The sequence below is a fragment of the Leucoraja erinacea genome, chromosome 30 (genome assembly GCF_028641065.1).
Source record: "Leucoraja erinacea ecotype New England chromosome 30, Leri_hhj_1, whole genome shotgun sequence".
Taxonomy (NCBI): Eukaryota; Metazoa; Chordata; class Chondrichthyes; order Rajiformes; family Rajidae; genus Leucoraja; species Leucoraja erinaceus.
The window spans coordinates 19,681,658-19,698,302 of record NC_073406.1 but is presented as its reverse complement, the minus strand read 5'-3'; the positions used below and the strand labels follow the sequence as shown (position 1 = coordinate 19,698,302).

Sequence of the window (16,645 nt, the reverse complement as noted above, 5' to 3'; positions counted from 1 at the left end):
AAAGAGAGTGCATTAGACTAAACCTTCTCTGGTTTAGCATTGCTCTCTGGAGAACATTAGACTAAACCTCCCTAAACGTTGAAACGGACTTTAGCGAACTTTATAGAGGTAAGGTATTCAAGGTGGAGGTTCTTCGGAGAAAAGGGCATCATCTTTAGGACTTAAATATTCACAGTGGCACAACGGTAGAGCTGCTGCCTAACAGCGCCAGAGACCTGGGTCTGATCCTGACTACGGACACTGACCGTGCAGAATTTGCATGTTTTCTCAGGGTGTCCCAGTTTCCTCCCACATCCTAGTTTGTAGGTTAATTGGTTTCTGTAAATTGCCCCAAGTGCATTGGATGTGATAGTGGGATGACATGGATGTGTGGGTGATCAATGGTTGGGGTGGGCCGAAGGGCCTTTTTTCCACGCTGTATGGCTAAACTCTAAGATCTGGAAAAGTAGCAGAATGAGGGTAAGGGGTAGAACTATCTTTTTGGATGTGGCATCGATTACGTAGGAAATAGGGAGAATTGCAAACTACTGAAATGACTTTGAAAACTTCTGTTTAGGGATGCTAGTAAGCAGCAGAAGCCCATACCTGTTCACTACAGAAATATTGTCCAGTGGTGTATCAAAAGTGCAGTATTAGAGGGAAATGCAAATCAAATGTAAAATTATGGAAGCTAGGTATTGGCTAAATAATTTACTTATTTCTGATGCACTCCAAGCTATTTACATATTTCTGATGCACTCCAAGACGTCAAACTTAAAATTAATTCCTTTTATTCCCTTATACCTGCACCTTATATTTTGAAAAGGAATTTTGATGGGGTGATTTTCTCATTTCGAAGTTGAGAGGATTGTATGAAAGATACTTAACCATTTCACTTGCAGATTTGACCTCCAGACTCACCCTTTTATTTGCATTAGTTTATATCTTTGCTTGATTTGATTTTTCAATAGTAGTCTTTTATGGTGTGTTTGCAGTCTCAAGCTGATATTATTAGTTATGAAGCTGATATTCTCTGAATTATGGCATTTTCTTTGCATTCAACTGTTGAAATACAAATCTTCAGATTTGGATCATATTTATTCTCATTAGGTGTTCTGCTTTGCAGTCAGCCTGAAGTTAGGGTTTTCATTTTTATTTTGTCTTCCTAAAAGTGATAATAACTAATGTCCGCCCTTATTGTCTAATTAAGTTATTAGAGTGGTGATTTTATTTAATATGCAATGTAAAAGCGGTGGAAGGATGGATGGGTCTGTCCTGCTTTCTGTTCTGTGCAATGATTTTTCTTTCTGCTGTTTTAAATGTTCAATTAAATGTTTTCATAGCTGTTTCTCACACCCGTACCAGCTCTGCTTGTGATCTGCATGGCTTACTGATTTACTGCCCTAATCATCTGTTTACCAAGAAAACTATTCATGCATGTTTGATGCTCATTAGAGTTTAAGTTTTGAAGGCACAAAGTGAGTATTGACTGTCTCCATTATTGGATCACTGGGTGGATTTCATTTATACACAGCGTGATATGATCAGTTTGAACTCAATACTCTGAATTACTCTTCCTTTTCTGTTGGGAAAGCTAAATTGCCAGTTTGAATTCCAGATCCTCCGATTAGTTTTTTAAACTGATTTTAAATGTTCTGCTCTTTGGCACATGAAGTGTTCTTCAGCATTGCGGTGAGCAGTACTTATGACCTGTCGGAAGTTGATGTTACGGTTCATCACCTAATTGTTTACCTGTTGTCAATTGATGGATGGTGAACAGCACAAACAGGCCTTTTGGCCCAACTCGTCCATGCCAATCAGAGTGTCTTTTGAGTGTGTGATTGGTTCATATCTTTCCCCTCTTACCTTAAACCCACTTCCTCTATTTTTAGTCTCTCCTGGGAAAAAATACTGTGACTCGCTACCCATGATTTTACCGTATGATTTTATAAACCTCTCCCAAGGTTCCATCAGCTACCTTCACTCTGGAGAAAACAGTCTTAGCCTAAGCCGTCTCTCCTTTTACCTCAAGCTCTTTAGTCCTGGCAACATCCTTGTGAAGGAAGACACAAAATGCTGGAGAATCGACCCGAAACATTACCAATTCCTTCTCTCCATACATGCTGCCTCACCAGCTGAGTTTCTCCAGCATTTTGTGTCTACCTTCGATTTTACCAGCATCTGCAGTTCTTTCTTAATGAATCTTTTCTACACACTCTATAACTTAGTCATATCCTTCCTGTAGCAAGCCGATCAGAACCGCACATGGTACTCTATAAGTATACAAAATAATGTTTCCTCCCCATAAGACATAGCAGTAGAATACAAATACAAATAATAATACAAATAATATCGTCCATGTTCAAAAGGGGTAAGAACAAGTTCGAAAACTTTTCTGGTCCTACCCCCTCTTATTTTCTATCCAGTTTCCTGGAAAAACAAAATAATGGGAACAAATGGACCCAAAATCTGTTGAACAGTCCACAAACAAGAAATAACCAAACAGAAAAAAAAATCACTTGTCCAGCTCATAATCATTCAATCTTTTGTTTCTGAAGAGTGTTTTTAGTTTGAATAGAGTCTTACATTTTTTCAGCTCATCATGGCGGTTATTCCAGAGACTAACACCCTTTGCTGTAACACAATGGAGTTTTGCATTAGTTCTTATTGCCGGTTTTTCGAATATATAGGTTCCTCTCAGGTTGTGTTTGCTTTCTCTCCATTGGAACAACTCCTGGATATTACAAGGCAATGGCTGATTAGCTGCTTTGAACATAATTTGGATAGTGTTATAATCTATCAGATCTTGAAATTTTAATGAATTAGGCCATTCAGCCCATTGAATCTACTCCACCATTCAATTACTCAACCCCATACTCCTGCCTTCTCCCGTAACCTTTGACACCCTAACTAATCAAGAATCTTCCAATCTCTGTTTTAAATATACCCAGCAGAGATTAGTAGATTATTTATTATTCATCTCAAATACTCAGCCACCTTGTATGTCATGTCCAGGGTTAAATCCCAGTCCTTGTTGTGTTTGATGATCTTAGCTGGGTTATCAATAATATGCTTGCAGTTTGTTTAAGGGTTGCTTGTTTCAGGCAGGGAGACTCAGTGATATTGGCAGTTAACCTCCAACATAGTTGTTGGATGTGAAGATGGAATTGGATGTTTTTGTTTGCTTTGTTCTCCCTTGAATTCAAATATCCTGTTTAAATAAGGTTACATTGCAAAGCTCTTGTGAATAACAGACAGTGGGATGGGGGTACCAAAAGTAATTCACTGCTGTGAAATTTTAGATCAATGTCATTGCTGAAAAGGGGTGGAGAACATTGGCAAGAATGAATAGAAAAGCAGGGCTCGAAATTAGGAATTGCCCGGGTGCCAATGACTACCCAAAATGCCGCTGGGCAACCTAAACATCTAGTCATTTTGCCCGGCTTGGCACTGCAGATATTGGTTTATACCGAAGATAGACACAAAAAACTGGAGTAGCTCAGCGGGTCAGGCAGCATCGCTGGAGAGAAGGAACGTGATACGAACGGTGGCCGACTAGGAAAAGGGGAGATGCAGCGAGACCTGGGTGTCATGGTACACCAGTCATTGAAAGTAGGCATGCAGGTGCAGCAGGCAGTTAAGAAAGCGAATGGTATGTTAGCTTTCATAGCAAAAGGATTTGAGTATAGGAGCAGGGAGGTTCTACTGCAGTTGTACAGGGTCTTGGTGAGACCACACCTGGAGTATTGCGTAGTTTTGGTCTCCAAATCTGAGGAAGGACATTATTGCCATAGAGGGAGTGCAGAGAAGGTTCACCAGACTGCTTCCTGGGATGTCAGGACTGTCTTATGAAGAAAGACTGGATAGACTTGGTTTATACTCTCTAGAATGTAGGAGATTGAGAGGGGATCTTATAGAAACTTACAAAATTCTTAAGGGGTTGGACAGGCTAGATGCAGGAAGATTGCTCCCGATGTTTGGGGAAGTCCAGGACAAGGGGTCACAGCTTAAGGATAAGGGGGAAATACTTTAAAACCGAGATGAGAAGAACTTTTTTTCACACAGAGAGTGGTGAATCTCTGGAACTCTCTGCCGCAGAGGGTAGTCGAGGCCAGTTCATTGGCTATATTTAAGAGGGAGTTAGATGTGGCCCTTGCGGCTAAGGGGATCAGAGGGTATGGAGAGAAGGCAGGTACGGGATACTGAGTTGGATGATAAGCCATGATCATATTGAATGGCGGTGCAGGCTCGAAGGGCCGAATGGCCTACTCCTGCACCTAATTTCTATGTTTCTATGATACTAGAGGAGCTCCACTAGTATCTTTGGTAACAAGCTGTAGTGCGGGGCAAAGATGCTGGTTGCAGCGTGACGGACGGTTGGACGTGCCCCGCACAGCGGCAACATCTCCTTCTCCTCCCACACTCCGCCCACCCTGATAGTGGTCGCTGCTTGCCACTCCGCCATATCCGTTTTCAAAACAAACCTTCACGCACGCCGAGGCCAGGAGGAGGGAGGGAGGGGGAGGCCTCCTTTCGCCGTCTGAGGAATCTGCACCGCTCAGCCCCGCACCTTCCTGTTGGCTGGCGGAGGAGGGGAGAGGCAGAGGCGAGGAGATCCCAACTGCCTTCCCCTTTGGTGGCGGCACTTGGTGGACAGGGACGGTCAAGGCAGCGGGACGATGATACCGGTGTTGTCCGTAGAGCGCTGACCTTCCTCTCTCTGATCCCCACCCATCCTGCACTGATCCCCATTCATCCTGTACTGATCCCCATTCATCCTGTACTGATCCCCATTCATCCTGTACTGATTCCCATTCATCCTGCACTGATCCCCATTCATCCTGTAGCGACCCCCCCATTCATCCTGTAGCGATCCCCATCCATCCTATAGTGATCCCCCCCTCCTCCCCGACCCTACTCCATGAAGAATGGGGTGGGGGGGGGGGGGATCAATCTGAAGAAAAGTCTCGACCCGAAACATTGCCTATTTCCTTCGCTCCATAGATACTGCCTCACCCGCTGAGTTTATCCAGCATTTTTGCCTACCCCCATTCATCCTGTACTGATCCCCCCCTCATCCATCCTGTACTGATCCCCCCCCCCCCATTCACGGAACCCCCCTGACATCCCCCCCCGCGCTCTGACATCCCCTCACAATTTTACCTACTCCAACATGAACTAATTCCCCAGCCGCAATCCATCCATTCCGCACCGATTGCCTTCTCAACGTCCCCCCCCCCCCCCCATCTATCCATCCCGCACTGATACACACACACCCCCCGACCCTACTCCGCTGGAAATGTCTTCAGAGCGAACATTGACTATGTTTGATAACGGAATGCAATTAAATGTGTTTTAATTCCCAATGTTATTATTTGTTTTTATCCATAAAGTTGGATTAATTAATTTGTGAACACGTGAAACATTAAAACCGCAGTGTTCGATTGTCACTGCTACTGTTGACACATTATTACAGAATTCATTTTAACGGCAAATCAATGCTCTTAATATGGAGTATCAGTATAGTTCTTTAATGAGCAACATTCACAACTATACGTTGGATTTATCCAGGTTTTATTTCTACAGTTGTTCATATACCTCACAAATTTGGTCAGGAGATATTTCAGTTGAAATTTTAACGTTAATTCTGAAGTGAGAATGATGGAAACAGCATTTATCAAAAAAAAATTTTAATCTGGTGCGTACAAACTGGGTATCTTCATTGCTGTTCACAGCACATACATCTAATCTGAATGTCCGGTAATCTGGCGTTTTGACACCTTTAAACATATTACCAAAAGAACATATGCTGCAGTTATGTCCTTTGGTCATCTCTTGTCAGTTAGTGTAATGTTTAACCTGTCAGATGGGTATAGTCGGTTTTAACAGCTATTATCATAAAATGCCTTTAGAAATTTCCTTGCAACCTGTATATTTTGTTGTGGATAAATTATGTGGGAAGCGAGAGTGTTTCTGTACCAATAGCAATAACGACCCATGCTATGGCCATGTCATGATAATTTTCGGTCCTTCACAGAAAGCATGCTTGCAACAATCTGTAGTGTGCATGGTTGAGCATATATGTTACCATGGTCCAGGATTTATTGACACAGGTTGATCATACGCTGAATAATCCAACTACATTTTGGTTTGGAAGTGGAAAGAAATAATATAAATTGCATTCATTGCAATGTGTAAAAAGAGTTGAGATACTGTATTATAATATTGCTACATGTCATTGTGGTATATATCATGTCTTGATTGGTGAATATATTTAGTTTGTGACTTTATTTCAAGCAGAAATAATATGTGAATGCTTCAATTCCGACTGGTAACTGCGCACTTCGTACGAGCACATTATTGCACGCGTCATGCAAGCCGTCTTAAATGACCACCTAAACTGTTATTTGGGAACCTAAAAAACTGCCTAGGTTGCCCGGCTGGCAACAGGGGAAAAAAGAGCCCTGAAAGGGTTTAAATATCTAGCCAGCGATTCTTAACTCGTCTCTTATTTCAGATGGTTTGCATTTTAATAACAATATTTCATCCCAAAATTGTAAGATTAAGATATTGTTTCAAGCAATGGTGAGAGATTTTTGTTTTTTGAAACATTGATTGAAAATAATGATGTTAGGGAAATGGCATTGGTAGGAGGAGTCTTTTGGAAATGGTGGAAGAGTTGGAAGCCTGTCATAAACCTGTTAAATATGACATTTAACTGTAAAGGCAAGCTGTATGAACCTACAAAGGAGTTAAACTTATTCTTTAATTTTCATGCTGGAAGTATATAATTTGTTGTGGATATATGGTCCTAACAGGATATCCTGGTTGACTGGCGGTTTATGGTCGATCATGCTTCAAATCGGGTTTATTATTTTTGAGAAATATGTGCATTTTCTGCATGATTTATCTTGTCAGTAGTGATTGTGTTGATACTCATTAGCATTCCAGTGGACCTCATTATTTTCTTATACCCAGTAGCTACCCTCGTTTGTAACAGATTGGCTTAGGCCCAGGCCATTTGGGCATGTAGTAAGAATTATCAGGACCAGTCTCTATCTTGTATGTGCAAACAAGATTGCATGATTTATATTAAGTAATATGCGCCAACAATGGAAAGTAATAAGATGATGTTTGTCTGAAGTGAATTAAAGGGTAATTTCTGAGTGAGGTTATCTTTTTAATCTGATATGTTTTAGAAAGGACTGAATATGCTAAACCAGAATACTGTATTTATTTGTAATTTAAATGCGTGGGGTACCAAATTAGTCTTGTTTTGGTCTTTTAAACAATGAACACCAGCTTACTAGAGATGCTTCTTAATTCGCAGACATCTTTAGTTGAAGTTGGAGTTAGTTAAATATTGGGATGTGCTTATACAATGCGTTAATTTTGTAATTCAGTTGCACTAAATGTGCGATAGGAAGGAATGTAAAATGAAATCATCTGTGCATTTCTTGGTGAGTTTACGTCTTCCACGATGGCTATATTAAAAATATAACATCATGTAAAGGGCTCATCATAAGTGCACCAGGCCAAAATGTGCATAAATATCCTTTTCTGATTAGATTCAGACATGCAACCAAGGAATTACGTAATATCTTAAGGTATTCAGTTAGCAACAATGCTGGTCTCATCTAACTGGAATGTAAATGTTACCCAAATTACTGTGCCTGAAAATTCTTATGGTCTCAATTACTGTCTCAATGAGCAGTTCTCATGTTTAACTATCACATTAATGCAAATCATACCAGTAAGTGTGAAAAGATGGACACCCCATGCTGGCTAATGTAATAGGTTCATGAGTAGTTTCAAAGACTTACAGAATTTTATTCCAGTAATTTAGGTTTGTGAGCATAATAAGCATTTCTGTTTTTTTTAATTTCAGATTGCCGGCATCCTTTGTAAAAATGTCATGGCTAGGTTGAGAGTTATTTTCCTCCTCAGTCGTAGAATGTATAACTTTGAGTCCAAATGTTGAAGGTGTCTTGAGATGAAATATGAATCCATACTCTCATCCATCTATCCAAGTTCTTGTTAAAAATCTATTTATGGGTAGTAGATAATGCTGGCAAGATCAGCATTTACTTTTTATCCCCAAGTACCTTGGAAAAGAAGGAATGGGAAATATATTTTATATCTGTCGTCAGTATGGCGTATGATTTGGAAGTGGTGTTGTTCTTCTGCCCCTTTCCTGCATGATGGATGCTGTAGAGTGGGGAATTAGTTAGCAATCTAGGCAAGTAACTGCAGTGCCAATGATGAACAGAGTAAAGGTCTTTTCTCGCCTCCAGCCCTTCACCTATTTCCCCCACCCCACCCCCTTACTTTCAGGCTGAAGATGGGTCCTGAACCGAAACGTCACCCAACCTTTTTCTCCAGAGATGCTGGCTGACCCACTGAGTCACTCCAGCTCTTTGTGTCTATCTAAGGTTTAAGGTGCTGCAATAAGGACCAATTAAGTTGCTGGTTTGCCTGGGATGGTGTTGCCTTGACTAATATGACTAATATTCTTCATTTGACTGATCCCATGCACAAAAATTAGATCAGTTAGTTGTTATTTTCTGGAATTTGGCTGGTGCAGAATACCTTTCGTGTTTGCTTTGTTGCAGCCAGTGCAGTATGAAGTGGTATGAGTTGTCTGAACATAATAATGCATCATAGAAATGTAAATCTTATAATATGTTATTTTAAATCTTCCAAATCTGGTTCTGGCATCTGTTTAAATGATCAGTTACATCTGAATAAAGGAAAAGCACAGGCCACTGTATTGGATTTTTATCCTGCATTATTTAAGATAATTAATGTGTGTTGTACACTGGATGTACAACACAAATTGTCCCATTTTATACAAAAAGTAACACAAGTGTTAACACATTGTCCCATTTTATCATTTGCCACATTAAATGGCAAAAATGTGTTCAACTTTGAAAATTCAGCATCGGAGGGAGTAATTTGACAACTTATCTTGGTCAACACATGGCTATAAGAGCAGTGAGCAAGAACAATGGTAGATCAGATAGAATGCCCCCTCTGTTCCTCAAGCAGTAATCCTTACTAGAAAGAGGTTTTAAATAGAGATCAAATGAGAATCGGATCAGGTGTAATTGTAGTATCTTCCAAAAACTGCTCGATAATCTCTTTGCTAAAATTTGGATGAATCACTGGCCATTCTCTTCTGGCCATGAATTGTCTTCCAATTTCATCTTGAAGGATTAAAGCAAGACAACTACGGTTGAGAATAAATTTGCTCAATTGGACGTCAAGTGCTTTGCGATATTGAGTTGTAAAAGCTGCCATATAAATTGATCCCTTTTGTGTTTTTTGGGTGCATTTTTAGTGGATTTTTCTTTTCATTAAATTTGTCGTTCCCAAGCTGCCTACATAATCTTTGTGTAGTTTTATTTTTCAGAACTAAATTTAGAGCATATTTAGTCACATGTTTTGATTTAAATGATTTTAACTCATGTAGATTTATTCTGGGAAATGGTGGTCTACATTCTAATTTGAATTTAATGTCTTAAGATGTTCACAAGTATTGATGGATATGTTTGAGCATTAAATATTTAAGTAACAAAATACAACATGTCTAAAAGGAAAGAAAGTTATTGTTGCATTGAAATTATTTTTTTAATTTGGGGAAATTTGCAGCTGGGTATGTAGCAAAGGTAAGGGGTCATTTGCAGACCTGCACAAAACAAGTCTCATTATCAGGACTGTTGAAAATATGAACAAAGTGTGGTGGTTAACTGAAGTAGAAATAAATTGCTTGAAACTGTATTCGGCTTCTTGGTCCAGAGGTTCGAGAATGCATTTCTGTTGTAGATGGCAAGTGTATGTACATTTCTCATTAGTAATCGAAAGGCCTGACCTTTCATAACAATCCTAGAAGATTTTCATATCAAAGCATTAGTCTGACTTTAATATGTTTTAGTGTGTTTTTAGCTTTGTGATTAATTTGCCAGCAATGTGCAACCTTAAGGCGCTGTGTACATTTTAGTTTTTTTCCAGCACATTATTTAAAATGCCAGTCTACATTTGGGTTTTCTTTTTTTTTTGCAGAAGTAATATCTTTTTAACAGTATGTGGATCTTAGCCCCGGTTCCCCGGCTGAATAAATGGAGTTTGTTTTCATGAAAATATTTCCAATTTGTTTTAACTGTTATGCTGTTGTTGTTTGAAATTCAGTTAGGGGCAGTGATATTAGCATCTCTGCAAAAATGAACAAGGCAATGATGCTAAATCCAGATTTTAAATTTTGATCTCGACAATTTTGCCTGTTTTAAGCAAAGGAAAACAATTCAAATTTATTTGCTTTCTAAAACAGATAGCTATTTAGCTGCTTAATTTGGATGAATGCACAAAATGAATTGCCTAAATATGACCATCCACGCAAGATTAAGAACCTTCATTTTGAAGGAACCAGATTAATCAATAGCATTAAGCTTGGATTTGTTAAGGAAGGCTTATCTGTCTGACCAATGATATTTTGTAAGATTGCAAGAAGTATTGATGAGGGTAGTGTATTTGATGTAGTCTACATGGATCTCAGTTTGTCTTTTGCAAATCCCCCCCCCCCCCCCCCAATAGCAAAGTGATAGCGTTAGGATCCAAGGGGGAGTGACAAATCAGATCCAAAAATGACTCTTGTAGAAAGCCAAGAAGTACACAAATGATTTCATTTTATATTTCTTCTCGTCACACATTTAGTGCAACTGAATTGCAAAATAAGCACATTATGTAAACACAGCCCAATATTTAACTAACTACAACTTCAATGAAACACGTCTGCGAACTGGTCAGTCTTTTACTCTGTGTAGGGCAGTCTAAAACTAGAAGGTAAGAAAATAAAGATTTAGGTTTAGTTTTATTATTGTCCTCTTCCTCCACTCCAGGGAAAACAGTCCCAGTCTCACCAGAAAAATACACAAAATGATAGAGTAACTCAGCAGTTCAGCCAAAATCTCAGGAGAACATGGATCGGCGACGTTTTGGTTCGGGACCCTTCTTCAGAAAAGGAAACTTTTTTTTGTAAACCAGCATCTGTAGTTCCTTGTGTCTATCCAGCCGAACTAATCTGTCCTTATAACTCAAGCCCTCCAGTCCCAACATGATCCTTGTGAATCTCTTCTGCGTCCTCTCCAGCTTAATTGCACCTTTTTCAGGAGGATATAGATAATTTGTTCAAGTGGAGAGAGAAATACAGCAAATTAATCAATTTAATCAAGCAGAATTTCGTATTGCATTTGGGGAGGTGCAAAAAGGCATGGACTTGTGCAGTAAAAGGATGGATGTAGAAAATTGTGGAGGAGCAGAGAAATCAAGGAAAATAATTTAATAACGCTTTGCCTTTGAATGGAACTTGTGTTGGATATTTATCTACGGATTTGTATCCGAAGCAGAAAAGGACAAGGCAGTATGGTGATTAAAGGGTTGCTTTCCTCCAAGCAGAGAATATAAGAGAATATAAGAGCAGTGAGGTTATGTTAATGTGTCGGGCTGCATCTGGAGTATTATGTACATCTCGGGTAATTACATTGCAGAAAAGCTGCGGTTGCAGCGAGAGGGTGCAGAGAAGATTTATGAGGATGTTGCCAGGACCAGAAAATTAGGATTGAATTGATAGGCTGCGGTTGTTCCCCATCTCTAGTGGTTGAAGAGAGACTTAACCCTCATCACATTTAAGCAGTACTTGGACGTGTATTTGATGAGCTGTTACCTGCAGGGCTACGGACCAAATGTTGGAAAGTAGCGTTAGGTTGAGTAGCTGTTTGACTTGGAATGGAACAGATATGCTGGGCCAAATGGCCACCTATGTTGTACATTTTCAACAGTTCTTTTGTAGTTAAATGTAATTTTGACATTTTTGTTTATACAAGAACAAGAAACAAAACACCCAATTCAAAGCTGTTCAATAACATTTACAGTACAGATTACTGAAAAGGCAACAGTTTTAAATTTGGTGGTTGTTTATGCCAATGCTAATTTTCACTTACTGTTAAATTCTCAGACCACAGCATAATTGAAAACACTTTATACAATCCCTTACTATTTTGTGATGGAAGAATATGGGATGCTTTGAGTCTTGTTCTGACCAGTTAGCCAAAACTATTTTGAATTGATAATCCATCCACCATCATAAAAAGTAATTTGGCTAACTGGTTATGCATTACTGGCTGACTTTTGTTTTGAAATCCTGCTTGTGTGGGCTCCAGGGAATTCATTTTATAGTGGTGAAGATCTCTCACTGGTCAATTAAAAAACATTTTTTTCCAGAATTACTAAAGTAGTTAAAATATAGGTAGCAGATGGCATGTTGCAATTTTATTCATTAAAAATGTACTATCTGTATCAGAAGAGAACAGTGGGTAATGAAGCATTAGCCTTGGGAAGGAGAGTTGAAACATTGAGATGGGAGGCAGTGGAGGATGAGCTGGGATAGATGTATGTGACTGAGTAAAATGGTCTATTTGGGATTGTTTCTGGAATTGACATTTGATTATCCAGCTTAATCTCCAGTGTAATAAACAGGAGCAAATAAAGCAAATATTACTTCTTGGACTCCGTGAGCAAGTGGAGCCATTATCAACAAAGACCATCTGTTCTGGGAAGCAGGTTGGTTAGTCAGATCCAGTACGGCTGGCACTACCCTCTATAACAAGTCACTGAGTCCTTAGGAACTCAGGACTAAGGTAACTGAAATGATCAGTGGTAGAACCCATGTTTGTCACCATGTAGAATGTATTTTGCCCAACAACCAGACTGCAGATTAGATTTACATTCATTTTGGCCAGAGTCCAATGGATTGCCAGTATTAATTTTAACGATGTCACTGTGTACTGACTGGTGATTCTTAATTTATTAAATGGGCATACCTGTTGTGACTTTTGCTATCATATATCCAAGTAGCGTTAAGGTGCAAAGTTAAATGGGCATAAATGTTTATCGTGTGATGTTATTTCTGTAAATTCTTACACAAATCCAAGAGGAAAGCTGATCCTGGAAAAATCCAGCATTTGAATGGATAATATCGCTTGGCTTAATTTGCAATTTGCATATTTCTGCAGAGCCAATGTTTGACTATTTTGAATATTTAAAATTCTGCATTTTATTCTTAAGCTAATTGAGCTTGTGGCATGCTCTGTGACTGTAGAACAAGAGGGTAAAAGTTTTCCATTAAAATCAGTTTTGCATTGCAGGCACTTAATCCTAATGAGTCCTTTTGGGTAAAATTTTGAATGATTAAAAGGTCATTTTTTAATGTGTTTGGCAGAGATTGTGTGCAATGCCTGTAACATTAACTGCTGCATGTGTTTGCACAGCTTGAATAGCGAACTGTCAGCAATCTCCTTTTGTGCCGTGTTAGTTGCAGCCTGAATTAGGGACAGATATTGTTTCCAAAATTATCGTTTGTCGTGAGTTGCAATGCATATTTTAGAGGAATTATTTTGAACATAGTAAATTACTGAATCTAAAATGTATTTGTGGGCAGTAAGCTTTTGAAAATCACTACAACACTGCCCTCCATTCTGAAGTCTGTGTTTATTTTTATGGGGCGATGAGAGGATTTGCTGAAATTAAGCTCCCTTTGGGTTAAAAGCACAACAAAACTCAACAATTAAAATAACAAATTACATTCCAGATTCAAAAGCAAATTGTGTATTTGTTTGGTACAAATGTCCATTACAGAAGCAAAATAATTGGCTAATTGGAGGCAGCACTGCCCACTGCCTCAAGGTTGGGTTTAATGCCACAAGTTTAAATATAGAAGGGCTTTCAGACTCATGTGGTGTTGATTATACACCACACATCTGCTTTTAAATATTGAGTGGAAAGGAGATTACTGTAAATCATTTGTTGAATAAATATTCTGTTATGGTTTTCCTCATTGTAAGTAATACACATGAACCGGCTCAACTTTGGATGAAAAGTTGTAGCTTCAATTTTTGAAATGTTTTCATTAGTCTGCCATTTAGTAACCTCTAGATAGTCTGCAATTTAGTAACTTGGATATGTAGTCAGCATTTTCAGACTGATTATGTTCCATATAATGGATTGAAAACAGATAAAATAATACATTTGTTTGAATCTCAATGCCTGCAAACGATAAAGTACACATACTATTCAAACATAATTATTTTATTGTACCTGCTATAGTAATTGAAATTGGGAAGCTTTGGTTCAAAGAAAATAATTTTTCTACAGAGGTCCCTCCGATTCATTTTCCAGCCATAAAATAAAAATGGATTTTGCCGTTCCTGGATTTGGTGCCTACAGGGTTTTCTGTCTAAATCTTGTATTTGTGCATTTCATAATTACTGTGCAACTTGTGGATGCAAGTTATTTTCATACAATTGCAAGACTACATAGATATCTTAAAATGAACGCTGGCACCTCATCCCCTGAAACAAAATGCACGATAATAAACTGCTAGATGCTAGATGCCAGATGCCTTTATGAAGTCTCATAAAATTCACTTCATGCAGCAGATTTTTTTTTGCTGCTGCTCAGAAACATGGTACATTTGTTTCTTGGAGCTTTGTACATGGGCACAATTTTTGGATTATTTGAAGAGTATTTGGTTTCATTAATTATATTAATTCTTACAGCTATCTGATATATGATTGCTGTTAATGCCATGCACTTAAGAAACACAAATGACCAACACACTGGAAAGCATCTCAAAGCTCCATGGAATACATGATTGAAACCATGTGGTACTTTAAAAGCTATTGAGTTTTTGAAGTATACGGTTGTACATGACTTTTCAGAGCTGGATGCAGTAATTTTGTTTATTTTAACATGATTACTGCAAATAACAAGTTTACTTTGTGCTATTTTGTGTTCTATTTACAGAAAAACACACCTTGTAATTGTTTGGTTGTAATAAAAATCTAATATTGTGATCAATAAAAAGTAGACACAAAGTGCTGGTACAATATAAACAGACACAAAATTACTGGTGTTTTATACATTTTATTTGTCTTGAAATCTTGAGAGTCTTCAAAATTTTGAACAATTGTGGTGGGATTAAGAATTTGGATTCTCTAAACTAGTTATATATTACAGGAAAGTGATTTGTTAGTGTAAAAATTAGAGCAGTGAACCTGTGCAAATTTACTGGTCTCAAATTTTACTTATAAACTAGTGTGTTTTCTACACAGAAATTTAAATTATATACTGCTCAATAAAGCCCTTGGTTTCTATCAGCTGATCAAATAGTGCCTTGGGGTTGGAAGCATAACACAGAAAGCATAGCCTTCCTGTCACATGCTTACAAGTCACATTGAAAAGCTCACAAAGCCACAGTGATCGCAATACAAGTAGAACATGCACACTCTGGTGAAACTCCAGAGGAAAACTTCATGAAGGTAACCTATTAGCAAGCTCTAGAGGAGAGCATTTAAACGTTGCAACTGATTTAATATTACTGAAATATAACACTGGTGCTGTTTGTCAATCGGACTCCTGAAGTATTTTATCTTTGCCATGCATTTGCACTCACTTTGTCTCCAGTTCCTCGTCAAATCCGTAGAACAGTCAAAGATTTTTGTGGGAGCATTTGGATCAGCTTTTCCATGCCTGGCCATGATGCTCTGCACCTTAGATTTGTAATTTTCAGTGAGAGGGTGATGTAAATAAACAAGCATGTCACTTAAAAGGTAGAGAATGTTGACTCACCCTCACTTAATTTTGGCTATGTTTCTCTTTCCCAGCTCCTGCCAGACCTGGCTAATATTTCCAATATTTTCTGTTTAGGCTTTGGATTTTCAGCTTCCATTGTTTTTGTTTGGTAAATGTTTTTCATTTCAATTAACGGGTAAAGTGGAACCTGCAGGACTCTCGCCACTGGTCTGAAACGTGCAGGAAAGAAAACTGTGGGCGGTGGGGTCACAGCAGCCCTCAGCCAATTCAAATTAAATCTAATTTAGATCCCTAAACTTGGGGTGACACTTGTGCCCACAGTAGTAACACAAGTAGGTAGATACCTTGGGGATGCTTCACTTGTCATTGCCTCAGAATGGGTCCATGCTGTGGAAAACATTCAGTGCTGAAACATCATTACTGTCTCTCAAAGATCTGTGGGAGTTAGCAAAGTGTCATATTGGGTTCATAGCCGCATTTGCAGCAGGTCTCCGAGGTGAACAGCCTTGCTTGAAAGGTTAGGAAAGAGAGGCTAACAAGTCTAATCTGTACCTTATCTAATCTGTATCTTTGTGTTATGGCTGGGTTGGGTGGGCTGGGAAACTGCTGTGGTTGAATGAGGTGTTGCCTGTCCTCACCACTGATGAATCTGGGCACCTACAGCAGGAGGGTGGGAAATGTATGATTTTGGTGTTAGAAAAAATATTATGTAGACACAAGGAACTGCAGATGCTGGAATCTTGAGTCAAATATAAGGTGCTGGATCTCAGTGGGTCAGGCAACATCAGTGGAGGAGATGGATAGGCAATGTTTCTGGTTCAGGATCCTTCTTCAGACTGTAGACACACAATGCTAGAAGGAATGGGTGACGTTTCTGGTCGAGACCCTTCTTCAGACTTCAGTCGCCCGTTCCTTCTCTCCAGAGATGCTGCCTGTCCCGCGGAGTTACTCCAGCATTTGTGTCTACCTTTGATTTAAACCAGCATCTGCAGTTCTTTCCTACTCTTCTTCAGATTGAATG

The 16,645-nt window shown here is 38.9% G+C and overlaps 1 protein-coding gene across 7 annotated transcripts in view; it reads left to right on the top strand.

The window, feature by feature from the left end:
- rerea (arginine-glutamic acid dipeptide (RE) repeats a) overlaps window positions 1-16,645 on the top strand; it is a 509,606-nt gene that overhangs the window by 86,617 nt on the left and 406,344 nt on the right. Inside the window, exon 1 of one of the 7 annotated variants that reach the window (XM_055659602.1) lies at window positions 15,160-15,350. The exons of the other annotated variants lie outside the window; for them this stretch is intronic. The gene's annotated coding sequence lies outside the window, so the exon portion shown is untranslated. Of the gene's footprint in view, window positions 1-15,159; window positions 15,351-16,645 lie in introns of those variants that run through there. 7 annotated transcript variants of the gene reach the window in all.